Source organism: Ovis aries, chromosome 6, assembly GCF_016772045.2.
Source record: "Ovis aries strain OAR_USU_Benz2616 breed Rambouillet chromosome 6, ARS-UI_Ramb_v3.0, whole genome shotgun sequence".
Taxonomy (NCBI): Eukaryota; Metazoa; Chordata; class Mammalia; order Artiodactyla; family Bovidae; genus Ovis; species Ovis aries.
The window spans coordinates 92,027,487-92,042,404 of NC_056059.1; the positions used below are offsets into that span (position 1 = coordinate 92,027,487).

Genomic DNA, 14,918 nt, shown 5'->3' on the forward strand with positions numbered 1-14,918 from the left:
CCTTCTCCAATGCACGAAAGTGAAAAGTGAAAGTGAAGTCACTCAGTCATGTCCAACTCTTAGCCAGGCTCCTCTGTCCATGGGATTCTCCAGGCAAGAGTACTGGAGTGGGGTGCCATTGCCTTCTCTGCCTCTGACTCTATGTACCATTTTACACAGCAATCATTTAGATAAAACATAAATTACAGGAAATGCAATAAGAACTAGAAACAGTAATAATGACAGGCTTTAACACATCACTCAGCATGAGATAGATCAAGCAGCCAAAAAATAAGTATGAATATAAAAGATTTAGCAATAATCACTAAGGCAGACTTTGTGGATATACATTGAATACTATATTTTAATAATAGAGAAAACACCTTCCTGTCAAGTACACATAGAATATAATATTCACACATAGAATATTCACAAAACTTAATCATACTCTAGGACACAAATAATTGATTATCAGCTTCCATAAACAGAAATGACAAACATCCCCCTCTGGTCACAATGTAATATGAGAAAGTAAAAGTAAAACCCCCAAAGCAAAAAAGCCTTTCCACTTAAAAATTAAAAGGCTTTGTATTAAATAACTCTTATGTGATAAGAGAAATATAAACAGAAATTTTTAAATTTCTAAAAAAATGACAATGAAAGCACTACATATCAGAATCTGAGATACATTAAAGCAATGCAAAAAAGAAAATTCCCAGCCTTAAACACCTATTTTAATTAAAAAAAAACAACATGAAAATAAGTGAATTAGATCTGTAACACAAAAAGATTTCTAATACAAAAAGGGAGGGGGGAATATAACAAAAGCACATGGTAGGACATAATAAAGATAGAAGCAGAAATTAAGAAAACAGAAAAACAATAGATCACATTAATGAATCTGAACCCTAATTCTTTAAAAAATATTGTAAAGTAATTAACCTCCAATTAAAATAAATAAATTTATATTAAAAAAATAGATGTAGGTAAGAACGATCAAAATGGTAGAAAGAGGAATATTACACATACTTCTCATCATTTTTATAATGTAAGCATTGTGTTAAAAGTTATTTTTAAACACTTCTGAGCTAAAAAGAATTTTGCTGTTGAACAGAATTCGTTTTTATTACACTTACAGTTTTGCCTTTTAGATTACTGAGGTGACATCTGTCAAAACAATGATTGAATTCTACCTTAATACATTTGTACTATCATTTTCAGGAAATAAGTGGCAGGGAAACATTAAGGGAAACATTCCATAAAGAATTATAACAAATGGAATGTTACTCAAGATTGCCAGGCAATTTAAATGTTCTAAATAGAAAAAATTGCTATTTGGGGGGGAAAAGAAAAACACCTCTCATTTAAACAAATTTTATCATGAATGTTTGCTGTTTAACTTTGCTTACATATTAAAATGATATATTTGGGGATTCTTCAGGATGATAAAGGTAAGAAAATGTAAATTATTGAGTAACGTAATTATCATAAATTAGATATAGATCCAAAGCATGAAGGAATGAGTAGGGCAGGCGGAATCAAAGCCCAGGATTAGGAGATCATACACTAATCCACTCTGCTTGAAAGCGGACTTTGGGCTATCAAGAAAGAAACAGAATCTACGAGCAAGATAAGCACAACAGGTACGTCTACCTGCCAATGCTGTTAGTTATTTTATGTATATACCTTAGAGTAATGAAATGTCTTTTAAAAATTATTTGTAATCTAGATTTTCACTGTTTTAGACTGATCAAATCATTGAACTGGTCAAATCATTCAGTATTTATTTTCATTGCATTGTAAGAATTGTAACCTTATTCCTATATTCAGGCATAAAACTTATTAAATTACTAAGGATTTCTGGAAAAAGATTTTTTTTTTTTTGTCTCAGTAAGTCATGAAACTGAAAATGCTGCACTTTGTCGATTTGCGGATCAAAACATGAACAAAATCAAACATGTGTTTGATTTAAACCTCTGAGAAAAGCACACAGATGAGATCTTGGCCTCTTCTAGTATGCCCAAGATTTATTAAGAACAATTCTGCCTGGTTTAAAATTATGATCAGGTTCACACTGAAAGAAGCCTAAACTTCTGACAAATAATAGCTAGGTAAAGATTCTACTCTTGTTGTTAGAATGTTGCAGAAAAGGCCTTAAAAAGAGACCAAAGACCACAAAATGAGGACTTTTGGAGGAAAAGAAGGTTACAGGCTTTAGTTTTTGTTACACATCTGAGCTAAGGGACTTAAAACTATCTCCTGGGTTTTCACCTCTTCTCCTTGGCTTCCAAAAGCTGTGGTGACTGTACACCTATACTTTGCCTAAAGTGACCAGTCCTCACCTTGATTTCTTTCTGTATGGCTATGCCAGGTAGCCCTCTCCTGTGACTGTGATAGAATGTGACTGTCTCCATAGTAAGCTGATTCAGAATCCATGATCTATTTTCATTTGGAAAGATTACTTCAAGGGCTTCCCTGATAGCTTAGTTGGTAAAGAATCCACCTGCAATGCAGGAGACCCCGGTTTGATTCCTGGGCCAGGGAGATCCCCTGGAGAAGGGAAAGGCTACCCACTCCAATATTCTGGCCTGGAGAATTCCATGGACTGTATAGTCCATGGGATCACAAAGAGTTGGACAAGACTGAGCAACTTTCACTTTCACTTACAATGTATGTTACATTTAGATTGCTGGATTCATCAATTAATGACTCAAGCCCTTAGGGTGCTACCTTTCACAGAAGCCTGAGATTGGTGATTTTATAAAGCTGGTCCATACTCTTGCAGAACCAGTCTGCAGGTATGTTTTCCCAGGAAATCCTAAGGTACTCTAGTGTGTTAGTCAGTCAGTCATATCTGACTCTTTGAAACCCCATGGACTATACTCTGCCAGGCTCCTCTGTCCATGGGATTCTCCAGGCAAGAGTACTGGAGTGTGTTGCCATTTCTTTCTCCAGGGGAATCGTCCAAACCCAGGGATTGAACCCAGGTCTCTTGTATTGCAGGAAGACTCTTTACCATCTGAGCCACCAGGGAAGACTAAGACTAATCCATGTATCACATGTCCGGGCCAGTACAGTCTGAGAAACACAATGAAGAGAGCAGTTATTGCTCAATAAACCTATATTGCCTAAGTTATTGTTCTCACTACTAACTTCACATCACTCATGGGTTCAAATTCTAGCTCTGTGATCTACCACCTATGTGACCTTGAGAACAGTATTTAACCTCTGTAAGACTGTAAGATAGATACAGAGTATATACCGCAAAAGAATAAGAATTACCTGAGATAACTCATCAGACTTACTATCCTGTTGCCTCAATCTATAGGAAACTAGCACTACATAATGGAATAGTAAACCAAGAATACTGTTTTTGAAATTTAAGCAGTGTATACCAGCTCATTTCCTCATAATAAATGGCCATATCTTTCTGTTTATCTAGAAAGAAGGTACATTTCATATATGTCCTCTAAAGGAAAAAAAAGTGGGTTCAGAATGCACTGAGTAAACAGAGGGGCCATTATAATGTAATAGAGAATTAAGTTACATAAGATTCTATATCACCAGTATATGAGACCGTTTTGGAAGGAGGCAGCCCAGAAGAAAAACAAAACTTAGAATCGTAATTCTGCCTTTGGTCACCTGTGAAAGCATAGGCAAATCTATTCACATCTCTGAGCTTCAATTCCTACCATTACTAAATGAGGTTAGGGGTGTGTCTTCCAAACTTTTTTTAAGGAGTGGAAGCCTTTCGTTGAATCTTCAGACACCTGACTACACACCCTCCTCTCTGCCCTCCAAATACCTTTATGGAATACAGAAGGCTCCACTGAGCAGAGTTTGAAAACCACAGAGATAAACCCCTTATAACTTTATGATATTAGATATTCTAGCCTAGGCATATGATCAAGCTTAAGACCTCAGGCTCTAAAATTAGTTGCAGATATAATAAATTAGTGTTATCAGTTTTATTTAGTCACAATTCTTAAGTATAACCCAAAGCAAAATAAGAAATACCTTAAAATCTGGATATTCTTATTTTCACTTATCCTATTAACACCTGAAAAACAGAAAATATTTTAAAATCTGCTTATTAATATATATACTACTTCATTATCTAAAATTTATTATTTTCAAAAAGTTCAACTTGCAAGTTCATTTTCATCATTTAAGATCTTAACAACACCTAAAACACATACATACAATAGCAACAACAAAAGTTTGAATTCTTCCTTTGGGTTTATCTTGTATATGAAAGTATTGACATTTGACATTTATAGCACTTCAAACGGCACCTGTGGCACTTATCTACACTAAGTTTATACAACAGAACATGTTCAGCTATATGCGCCCTACTTTGCTGTGCTTAGTCGCTCAGTCGTTTCTGACTCTTTGTGACCCCAGGGACTGTAGCCCGCCAGGCCCCTCTGTCCACGGGATTCTCCAGGCAAGAATACTGGAGTGGGTTGCCATGTCCTCTTCCAGGGGATCTTCCCACCCCAAGGCCTGAAGCCAGGTCTCCTGCATTGCAGGTGGATTCTTTACCATCTGAGCCACCACGGAAGTCCATGCTCTCTGTTGGTCTAACGCTAATCTTGTTGTACAGGTCTCATTGACATGATCAAGATAAGGCAGCAAGTAAACCAACAGGCCCATTATCTACATTTCCAACCTTTCTCTGGGTACTTCCAAACTAACTTAAATAGATCCCCTAAACTGCTTTTCACTGCTTGGAGATGCTCTGACGAGGTAACAGCTCCTGCGCTTGGTTAGAAAAGTTACTGAGTAGAGGAAATTCTACCTATAAATTAGCAATAGTTCTATAAATCTTAAGCAATGTAGCTGAGAAAAATAGGAATTTCGGAATATCTCAGTGGAATCTAAGTGAGCAGCTGCCTTACTGGAAAAATGAATGACAACACAAATATTAAATCATAATGTAGTAACCTGAAACTAACTTAATGTTATATATCATTTAATCTCAAATGAAAAAAAGAATGATGACATTCTATGTGCAGAATGGGGACTAACGGACAGAAGTAAAGGGAGACAGGTTCTAGCTCAGAGCAGAGAGGGACATTCTAAAAACTGGAGCACCTTCAATATATACACAGTGGACCTCCTCGTGAGGTGTTCAAGCTGAAAATGGATGAGCATTTGTTGGAATGATAACCGCCACTGGCTTTCCTCTCTTGGCAGAGTGTTGAGCTAGAAGAATCGTAAAATCTTCTCCAATCTGGACATTCTATGATTTCTTTTTTTTTTTTTTTTTTTCATTCTATGATTTCGTATGGAGAAACTTCAGCAAAAAGATGACCCCAAATACAATGACTTCTCACAGGTGATTCCAGTCAGCAAAGCCAGACAGGGATAATTCCACTGCTTCCAGAAAATTTCATGCTTTGTTGTTAAAAAAATTGAGGGGGCTCTAGATTCATCTTTATCCCAAATCTGGTCTCTTTGCATTCCTACCTAACCTATTTCCTAGGATGCTCTCAGATAGTGATACCATAAAGCCAGCTTTCCAAGTCAGACATTTCAGTGTCTTCATCTGTTATTTATTCAAACTCCACCTTCTGTTGAGTAATACCTTTTAACTCAGTGAAGGAGACTTAAATGTGGTCCTAAGTTACAAGGAAGGAATCCTGGCACATGCAGCTTAAGTTAAGTTAAGTTGTATTCTTTCATGCTTTAACCAACTCTTACTAGACCTGCTACAAAATTCCTCACAATGGTCCTCCTAAGTTTCAGTTTCTTACAATCTTCCTTTAACATCAGAGCTATTCTGCCACAACTTGCTCAAATACAACAGCTTAAACTAAGACTAGCCCTCAAAGCCTTTACGATCTGGCCTAACCAACCTCTCAGCCTCATCTCCTTCATCTTCACTCTCCTGACACACACTGTCCATTCAGAGCTGTGTCCTGAGTATGCCCTCCTCTTTCAGGACCCTCCTTTATTTACACTCTTTTTCTTCCTCCTTTCTTCCCTGAAAACCCGTCTCCAGTTTGGTTTTCAGAGAAGTGGAGAAAGAGGTTCAAAACTATGGAGCTGGCAGGAAGGTACACTGATCCAGCCTTAAAATCAACGTTCTAATAATAAGGGAAAGAACACTACCCAATACCTCTGAAAGATATAATTTAATGTGGGGAACTGTATTTGGAGGACATGCTTTCCTCACTCTTCCCACATCAAAAGTAGTAAAATTTAATTAAATCATCCATGCATATAAAACACTTAGCACGGGGCCTGGTACACAGTAAGCCTCTGGTAATTATTAACTGCTGTTAGTAGCATTTTGATGGTTTACAGCGTATTGCCACTATGAATAGTGCCTCTGTAAATACTATAGACAGAGCTTTCGTAAGATCATGACTGATCAAGTTTCTGCCCTTGTGGATCTTATATTCTAACAGAGACAGACATTAACAAAATAAATCAAAAATATAATTTTGGAGAGTGGTCAAGTGCAATGATGAGGACAGTAGAGTAGTAACATACAGAGTTGAGGAGTTGAGGCTACTTAGTAGGTCAGGGAAGGACTTCCTGAAGTGACATGTGAGCTGAATGACAGAGTCAGCTTTGCAGAGGACTGGGGATGATCCTAAGGGGAAGTACCACGGGCAAAGGTCTGGAGATAAGAAAGACTACGTGTTCACTGACTGCCAGGGAGGAGGCTAGGGGAGCCTGCACATAGACCGGGGAGAACGGGAGGTCTGCTTACAGACAGCCGGCTGTGTACTGTGTCCACAGAAACCGTGCTTTTTAGGAGTTCCTTTCCTAAATTATCTTGAGAAGTTGCTGCTGAGGTTGGCTGGTTGTAGAGTTCATGGGAACTTGAAAAAGCTACACTAAGGACTTGGAGGTTTATTCTAATTGCAACAGAAAGCCACTGGAGCATTTTAACCAGAGGCATATGATCTTCCAGCGGCTGGGTGGGAAATATGCTGAGTAGAAGCAGTGGTCAGTTTTGAAGCCACTGGAGTAGTCCCTGCAGAGGAATTAAAACCTTAACTCTAAAGTAGGCCAGTGATCAAAAACAGATTGGTGCTGGGGTTGGGAATGGAGACTGACTACCAACGGGTACAAGTGATCTTTTTTTGGGTGATGGAAATGTTCTAAAACGGAATCATGGTGACTTAACAAAAATCATTGGATTTTATACTTAACATTGATGAATTTTATGGTAAGCAAATTAAACCTCAAGAAAGTAGTTCAAAAATAAAGCAGATTGGCTACTCTTTGTACATTTCTGTAATGCTTTGTGGAGTAAGAATAGGGATGCAAATTAGCTGCCTGGGACCCAGAAGTCAATCAATTAAATCTGAACACTTTTTTTTTTCCCCTGCATCCTAATCCTAAATATTGCAAAGTGTCTTAATTTCAAGATAACTAGAGACTGCTTTTAACTTCCTTATGGAAGCACTTTAGCGTTGCCTCTTTTCTCCTGGATTGAACCTAGAACTCAATTTGCAGGTGTCTGCAACTCTTATTTGATATACACATGATAGACATCCAACAACATCTTAGCTAAGGACCAAACCTAAGTCATTTTGTACCTATATTCTCTTAACCAGAGCAAATGCAGTGATATATTAATAGAAATACAAAGAAAGTTTAAAGAAATTGCTTTAGTACTAGACCATCTCTTTCTAATGCAACTAACTTATTTTCCCTTCTCACCAAATTCTGTTTAAATCTTTTCCTTAGGATGTACAGGGTTCAGGAAATACTCAGTGGTCTCCACTACAACACCTGCCACTGCCCCAGCTGGAAAGATTTAAAACATTCATCAATACAGGCCTGATTCTATGTGACTTATAAGCATAACTGTATGTATTAGTTTCCTATAATCGCCATAACAAGTTACCAAAAGCTTGGTGGTTTAAAACCATAGACATTTATTCTTTCACAGTTCTGGTGCCAGAAGTTCAAAATCAGTCTCACAGGGCTGAAATCCCAGTATTGGCAGGGCTGTGCTCCCTTCAAAGGTTCAAAGAAAGAATCCATTTCTTCCCTCCACCAGCTTCTGGTAGTTGCTGGCATTTCTTGGCTTGTGGCCACATCACTCTGACCTGTGTTCACAATGCAGTCTCCCCTTCCCTGTCTAATCTCTGCCTCCCTCAAGGATTCTACTGTTTGCATTTAGGATCCACTCAGATAACCTTTCTAGTTCAAGATCCTTGACTTAATCATATATGCAAAGACCTTCTTGGCTTATCACATTTATAATTCCAGGGATTAGGATCTGATATTTTTGGGTGGCCCTTATTTATCCTACTATATCAAATCATTTGAGGGCTTCTAGTGTGGGAACAGGTGGTTCACAGAGGCCCTATTTAATGAACTGTGGATGTGAGTGGCCCTAACATACTAAATAGACAACACCGAGTCCTCTTTGTAAATCATAATGGTAAGGAGTCTGCATATACAAAATAAATTGTCAATTTCTGCTCTCAATTCAGGAGTATAAAAATGTCTCCAGGGCATAAAAACCATTTTACCCACAAGACAAAGATAACTGTATAAATCTAAAAACAACAGAGCTGGGAGGACCAGGCATCTCCCACACTCCCCCACGTCCACCCCATGACTTTACACAGAGAAACAGTCCTGCCCCGCTGAGTTCTGGGACGGTGGAAGGTGCTGAGCCTTCCTTTCCTGAAAGGGCGGCTTCGGAGGAAGCAAGAAGTGGATGCCAATCAAAAGACCCTGGCATCCTAAGAAACAGCCAACTTCACTTTTCTTCTACTTTCCCTTGCTCCTAAAGTACACCAAGATGCATGAACACCACAGGGCTCTTAAGGTCTATTATATCTTTCTACTTTTCTGGCTATTCTACGTATTCATTCTATTAACTTTTGAGAGCTTGATGCTGAAACTCCGACTAAAAATCGTAACTTATTCACCTAAAAATAATTATAATATACAGTGGAACTATAGATTACATTTGTTCTGTATTGTCCACGTCTTCTGTAAATATGTTATCATACTTTCATAATTTAAAAAAGAAAAAAATAAAGATGCATGAACTCAGCCCGGAACAGCCTCAGTGGGGACAGGGAGCAGAGTTTTGGGGGGGAGGGTGGACTCATCTGAGAACTCACTGTTTCTGATACTGATATTGATGCAGAACCAGACTCCTCACTTAACAGACAGGGTTCCAGCTGAGAGGGCCCTTGCACAGCATTTAATACAATCTCATTTGGATTAGACTGTCCAAGGTTACACATTACTCATTACATCTCTGTCTTCCCTATTCCCCGCCCCGCCTCCCCCACCCCGAGTCTGCCAGAGAAGCTGGTAGGAACAGGAGTTAGCAGTAATGTTGGAACAACAAGATCCTGTTGTTTCTACCAAAACGAACACTGTAATCCTACAGTTCAGCCACCGTCCCCGGAAGTCTTGTGATTCCTGAAAACAACGGCAGTCCCTCCTGGTAAAGAAGCAATTTATTGGACATCCATCATGTGCAAAACAAACGCAAAGATCTGGAAGGTTCCAGAAAGAAAGGTGCGCAGCCTTGGGTCCTCTGGCAAATGACCCACCTCCTCACCCAGTCCCCAGGTCGCGCCCGCCCTTGTACCTGCTACCAACGCCTCATCCTAAGAGACCGGCCCCATCCCCGCGGGGGCGCCGGCGGGCGCGGCGGCCGCACCTGCGTCGACTGGGCGGCGGCGGTGGCGGCGGCGCAGGACCGAGCCCCGCCCACCCGTGCGCCAGCTCCCCGTGCGCTCCGGCTCGCGCCCTGCCTGCTCCACGCGAGCCTCGGGGGCAACCGTTGGGCACCTCGCCCGAGACGGGGGAGGGGGCGAGGGGGAATGCTGAACTAACCTTGTGGGGGCCGTCTCCGCCCCTAGACGCCGTCGCCCGGGTAACCGAGCGCCATTTCCGCCCCCTCCTCCCGCCCAGCGTCTCCATACTAGGAGCTCTGACCGAGGGGGCCGCTTGGCATCAAATCCTGCCAGCCCTACTCCACAAGCGACCCCGATTCGGGCTTCCAGTTTATACTCTGCCACTCACGGCCATTCTCTTTATCTGCGGCCTCCTAACCGGTATCCACGTCCTGCTCTGCCCCCATCACCCGAACGCCCCAGGCTATTCTCCAAGTTGTTCCGCAGAGGATCTTCCCCAATTCTTTACTGACCCGCATAAATCCTGTCTGTATTTACAATCTAAGAATCAAGCCAATATTGGCGTTGCCAGTCAGGCCTCCCCGCCCTCCTTCTAACAGTGGCCCCTCCCGCCCCAACCTACCTCTCAATTCCCTTTTGTCTATATGCCTTTGCTTATCCTGATCCTCTGTCTGGAATGTTTTGCAAGGTTCAGAAGTGTACTCGGAATAGCTGACCCTCTCGCCTCCGGAGAGTTTTCTTCCTCTGTGATTCAGTTGCTGTCTGTCGTCATCTCTGTAATATAGAACTAATATACTGTGGTGACACACTTAGACTTCTCCGTACTGCCTAAATTAGTGCTCGGATGGAAGAAATCCAGAAAGGGCCTGAGTGTGATGGATGCCACCTGTCAGCGTTAATGCTATTAGCAGTGGCACTATGAGGACACCTCCAGCGAGTAACTTTTTATGTGTGAGTTGATTGGAAATATTAATAAATCCTACATTACATAATGTAGTTTTAGATTTTCATAAAATTAGTATTAAATACCACTAAAGATCACTTTTTATTGTACCTATAATATAAATTTACTGACCTGGACAATCTTGCCTATAGAATCAAGTATTTTAATAGGGAATGAGAATATTTAATGGAAGGGTGAATGGTTTAAATTGTGTGGCTAGACAGAAAGCAATTTTTAATTCTTTTGTTTTAAACTTTTATTCTGTTAAAGCACAACTGTGTTCTTACGGCAAGAAAATGTTTTAGTTACCTAATATGTGATTTCCATTGATGTCTCATGTTTATATTTGGACCCTAAGAACCAAGAAAGTTCCTTTTTTAAAAATTCTTTTTGAAGTTGTTAATTGAAATATGTTTATTAGAACACTATAAAACTATTTAAACCCACATATATGTGTGAACATTATAATTTTATTATAAAATTATTTTCATTTGAAGTGCCTTACAGTTTTACTTCATGGTATGTCTCTGATACTGAATTTAAAAGAGATTCTTAGCTTTTAAAATAAAATATTTAGAGGTAAAGGAAGGGGTCCAGAGTTTCTATACCATTCATCCAGTCATTTGAACGTGTATTCATAGAGACCTGATATGCAATGTGCAAAGGTGTTGAAAATACAGCCATGAACCAAAAAAACTCCTATCCTCATGGAGTTTATACTCTTGTAGAAGATGAGCAATGAGCAGAGAGACAAGTTCAAATACATCAGATGGGGATAAGTGTAGATGAGATAGAGTATGGAGGGTAGAGAGAGTAGGTACCATTTCATGTGTGGTCTGAGAAGGCCTCGTTGATAAAGTTGGATAAGGCAATGGCAACCCACTCCAGTACTCTTGCTTGGAAAATCCCGTGGATGGAGGAGCCTGATAGGTTACAGTCCATGGGTTCTTGAAGAGTCGGACAGGACTGAGCGACTTCACTTTCACGCATTGGAGAAGGAAATGGCAACCCACTCCAGTGTTCTTGCCTGGAGAATCCCAGGGATGGGGGAGCCTGGTGGGCTGCTGTCTCTGGGGTCGCACAGAGTCATACACGACTGAAGTGACTTAGCAGCAGCAGCAGCACTCATTAAATTCTAATTCTCCATTCACCCTCTCTCCAGCCCCTGGCAACCGCTATTCTACTTTCTGACTCTACCAATTTGACTCTTATGAGAACTCATATAAGTGGAATAATACAGCATTTGCCCTACTGTGACTGGCTTATTTCACTTAGCATAATGTCCTCAAGTTTCATCCATGTATGTATCAAAATTGTTGTCTTTTTAAAGGCTGAATTAATGTTCCACTATTATGTGAGATGTGTATATATATATATATATATATATATAAATGATAGTATAAAACCTCACATTTTGTTTATCCATTCATTGATGGGATTCTTGTATTTTTAAAATTTTATTTTATCTTATTTATTATTTTTTTTACTGTGCCATGCAGAATGTGGGGTCTTAGTTTTCTAATCAGGGATTAAACCTGTGCCCCCTGCAGTGGAATCTTAACCACCAGTGGACCACCAAGGAAGTCCCTTGAGTTTTTTTTTAAGCTGACCTTTTGAGGTGTAATTTCTGTTCATTAAACTGCATTTATTTAAAGTGTACCATTTGATGTGGTTTCTAGCAGCAGCAGCAGTAGCATAGATACACATTCAACCCTTGAGCAATAAGGGTTTGATCTACTTTTACACAAGTCTACTTACACTCGGATTTTTTTTTAAATAAATAAATTCTACAGTACTACACAATCTGCAGTTGATTGACTCCTCGACACAAAATTGAGGGAACAGAGGGCTGACCATAAAGTTAAGTATTTTGATTTTTGACTGCATGGGTCAGGGGGAGGGGATTCTGTACCCCTAAACTTCATGTTGTTCAAGGACCAGCTGTACACCTGTGAAACTACAGCTTTGATCAAGACATGGCATTTTCATCATTCCCAAAAGATGTGAACTGATTGTGCTCTGGCAGTTTTGTGACAGCCCTCAGGATGGTGAGTGAAGCTGGTGCTGTAAACCACAAATCCAGCATCCATCGCCCCTCGCTCCTTTCTCAGGGAACCCCACTTTGAGTATCCACATTCTGTAGAGCTAGGACACTGCTTCAGGGGCAGTTCTAGCAGTTGATGATTTTTAACTACTCTTCGGGCTTCCAGTCCTCTCCCAGTCCTCGTTTCAAGTGACTCTTCAGCTGAGGCTTCTTGGCATTTAAGGGTGAGGGAAGGTCGGCTTGGAAGTTTTCCTCACCCTTAAGAAAGAGACACATGAAGAGATCTTTTTTTTTTTTTCATCTGAAAGGTTGCCTAGAGAGACTGTGCAAGGTTTAAAATAAGGTTGATTTTTGTTTATTTGGGATGGTTCTGAGACATTCTAAGAAAATCTAAATAACCTTCCAAAGGTACAATTTAATAACTATGTACGGTTCCTTTGGTGACTATTTAGTAAAAGCCAGAAGAGCCACTAGATGTCACTCTGAGTTTTTTATTTTCGGAGACAACCCAGTGAATTTTCAATCTTTGAAATACTAAATTTAAAGGCATTCAAAACACCCAATAATTTAAAAATTACACTTAAAATGCTAAAACAAAAGAGAAAGACACACAGGTTGCTATGAACAAATCAAGGAGTGAACATTTTGAAAAGAACATATTTTTCCCTTCAGTAATGTTAACAAATAGAGTGATGCATGATTTCTAAGAAATCAGAACAATGATTAGGCAAGTGACATTTAAAAGCACATTTGGAATAGGCGCTCCAGAAGAACAGGAGAGTCAATATGATTGAACTTTTTTGCTCTGGGGCCATATTACAGTAACAGCAAGATGAACAATTACAATATTGGGAATCTTTCATACAGAGATAGAAAGTTGTGAGATATGTGGAATCTATTTATTATGAAGGAAGAATTTGATAAGAAAGTAAAAGTAATTCTACTTTAGAGGCACAAAGAAGGAGAGAAGAAGTAGGAAAATAGAAAACAACATTCAAAGCTACCTCTGTGAGACAGCACTGTGTGTGTGTTCAGTCGTGTCTGACTCTTTGTGACCATAGAAATTTCCAGGCGAGAATACTATAGCGGGTTGTCATTTCCTACTCCAGAGGATCTTCCGCCCAAGGAACTGAACTCACATATCTTGAGTCAGGAGGGTTTTTACCATTGCGCCACCTGGGAAGCCCCCCCATGAGACAGCACTAAGCTTCCCTAAACCTTTTCCTAAACTAGGAAAAACCATGAAGGGTTTCATTGTGTTTACTTGAAACTCTTTCAGTTGCAAGTAACAGAAACCCAACTCCAGCTATTCAGGGAAAAACTACACATGTGTTTATAAGCTCACCAAACTGGTAAAAATGGGATAGCTTCAGGTATGGCTGTACTTGGTTGAGGCCAGCAATTCTCAAAATGTAGTCTGGGTATCCTGGGAAGTCCTGAGACCCTTTTGGGTCTGCAAGGTCAAAGACATTCATATTCACGGTTCCTTCCACTGTCAGCACCTTGAGACAATAGGGTTGTTTTTCTCTGTCTAGAGAGGGGTGAGGGTCCAATTTCATTCTCTAATTAGAGTTTGGGTCCAAGTCACATGCCTTAACAGAAGTTATCCTTATGAATTAGCAATGCTGGCCACATAAACAATTTCCCTTTAGCCATAAATGCAAATACCTACCTTAAACTGAGAGTCCATTCCTAAGGGTCTGACGATTTTAATTTTATGCCCAATTATGCTTTCAAACTGTAGTGCTGGAGAGGACTCTTGAGAGTCCCTTGGATTGCAAGGAGATCAACCCAGTCAATCCTAAAGGAAATCAGTCCTGACTATTCATTGGAAGAACTGATGCTAAAGCTGAAACTCCAATACTTTGGCCACCTGATGTAAAGACCAAACTCACTGGAAAAGATTCTGATGCTGGGAAAGATTGAGGGCAGGAGGAAAAGGGGGGTGACAGAGGATGAGATGGTTGGATGGCATCATTGATCCAATGGACATGAGTTTGAGTAAACTCTGGGATATAATGAAGGACAGGGAAGCCTGTCCACAAGGTCACAAAGAGCCAGACATGACTTAGTGACTGAACAATAAGAAGGCTGCTTGCAGGGATGCTGGTCAGATTATTTAGGCTTCTCATGGCCTCAATGCACTTACCTTTAAAACAAGTATACGTTCTTTGATTGTGAGCAATGGAAGAAGAGGGAAAAAATTATTCTAACCTTGATCTATCAGTTGCTACACTGTGTCCAACAAGTTCTATATGGTTTATTTTTCAAATTATTTATCAAGTTTCATTAAATATTTATGTCAAATACTTTTGGT

At 39.8% G+C, this 14,918-nt stretch overlaps 1 protein-coding gene across 30 annotated transcripts in view; it reads right to left on the reverse strand.

The window, feature by feature from the left end:
• Positions 1-9,648, reverse strand: part of CCDC158 (coiled-coil domain containing 158) — a 78,429-nt gene extending 68,781 nt beyond the window's left edge. For 25 of the 30 annotated variants that reach the window (XM_060417265.1, XM_060417281.1, XM_060417287.1 and 22 more), the window contains exons 1-2: positions 9,566-9,648; positions 3,997-4,039 (exon numbers count right to left, since the gene is read on the reverse strand). The gene's annotated coding sequence lies outside the window, so the exon portion shown is untranslated. Of the gene's footprint in view, positions 1-3,996; positions 4,040-9,527 lie in introns of all 30 variants that reach the window. The other 5 variants (XM_060417285.1, XM_060417269.1, XM_060417267.1 and 2 more) reach the window with 1 other exon arrangement.
• Between the last annotated feature and the right edge of the window lie 5,270 nt (positions 9,649-14,918).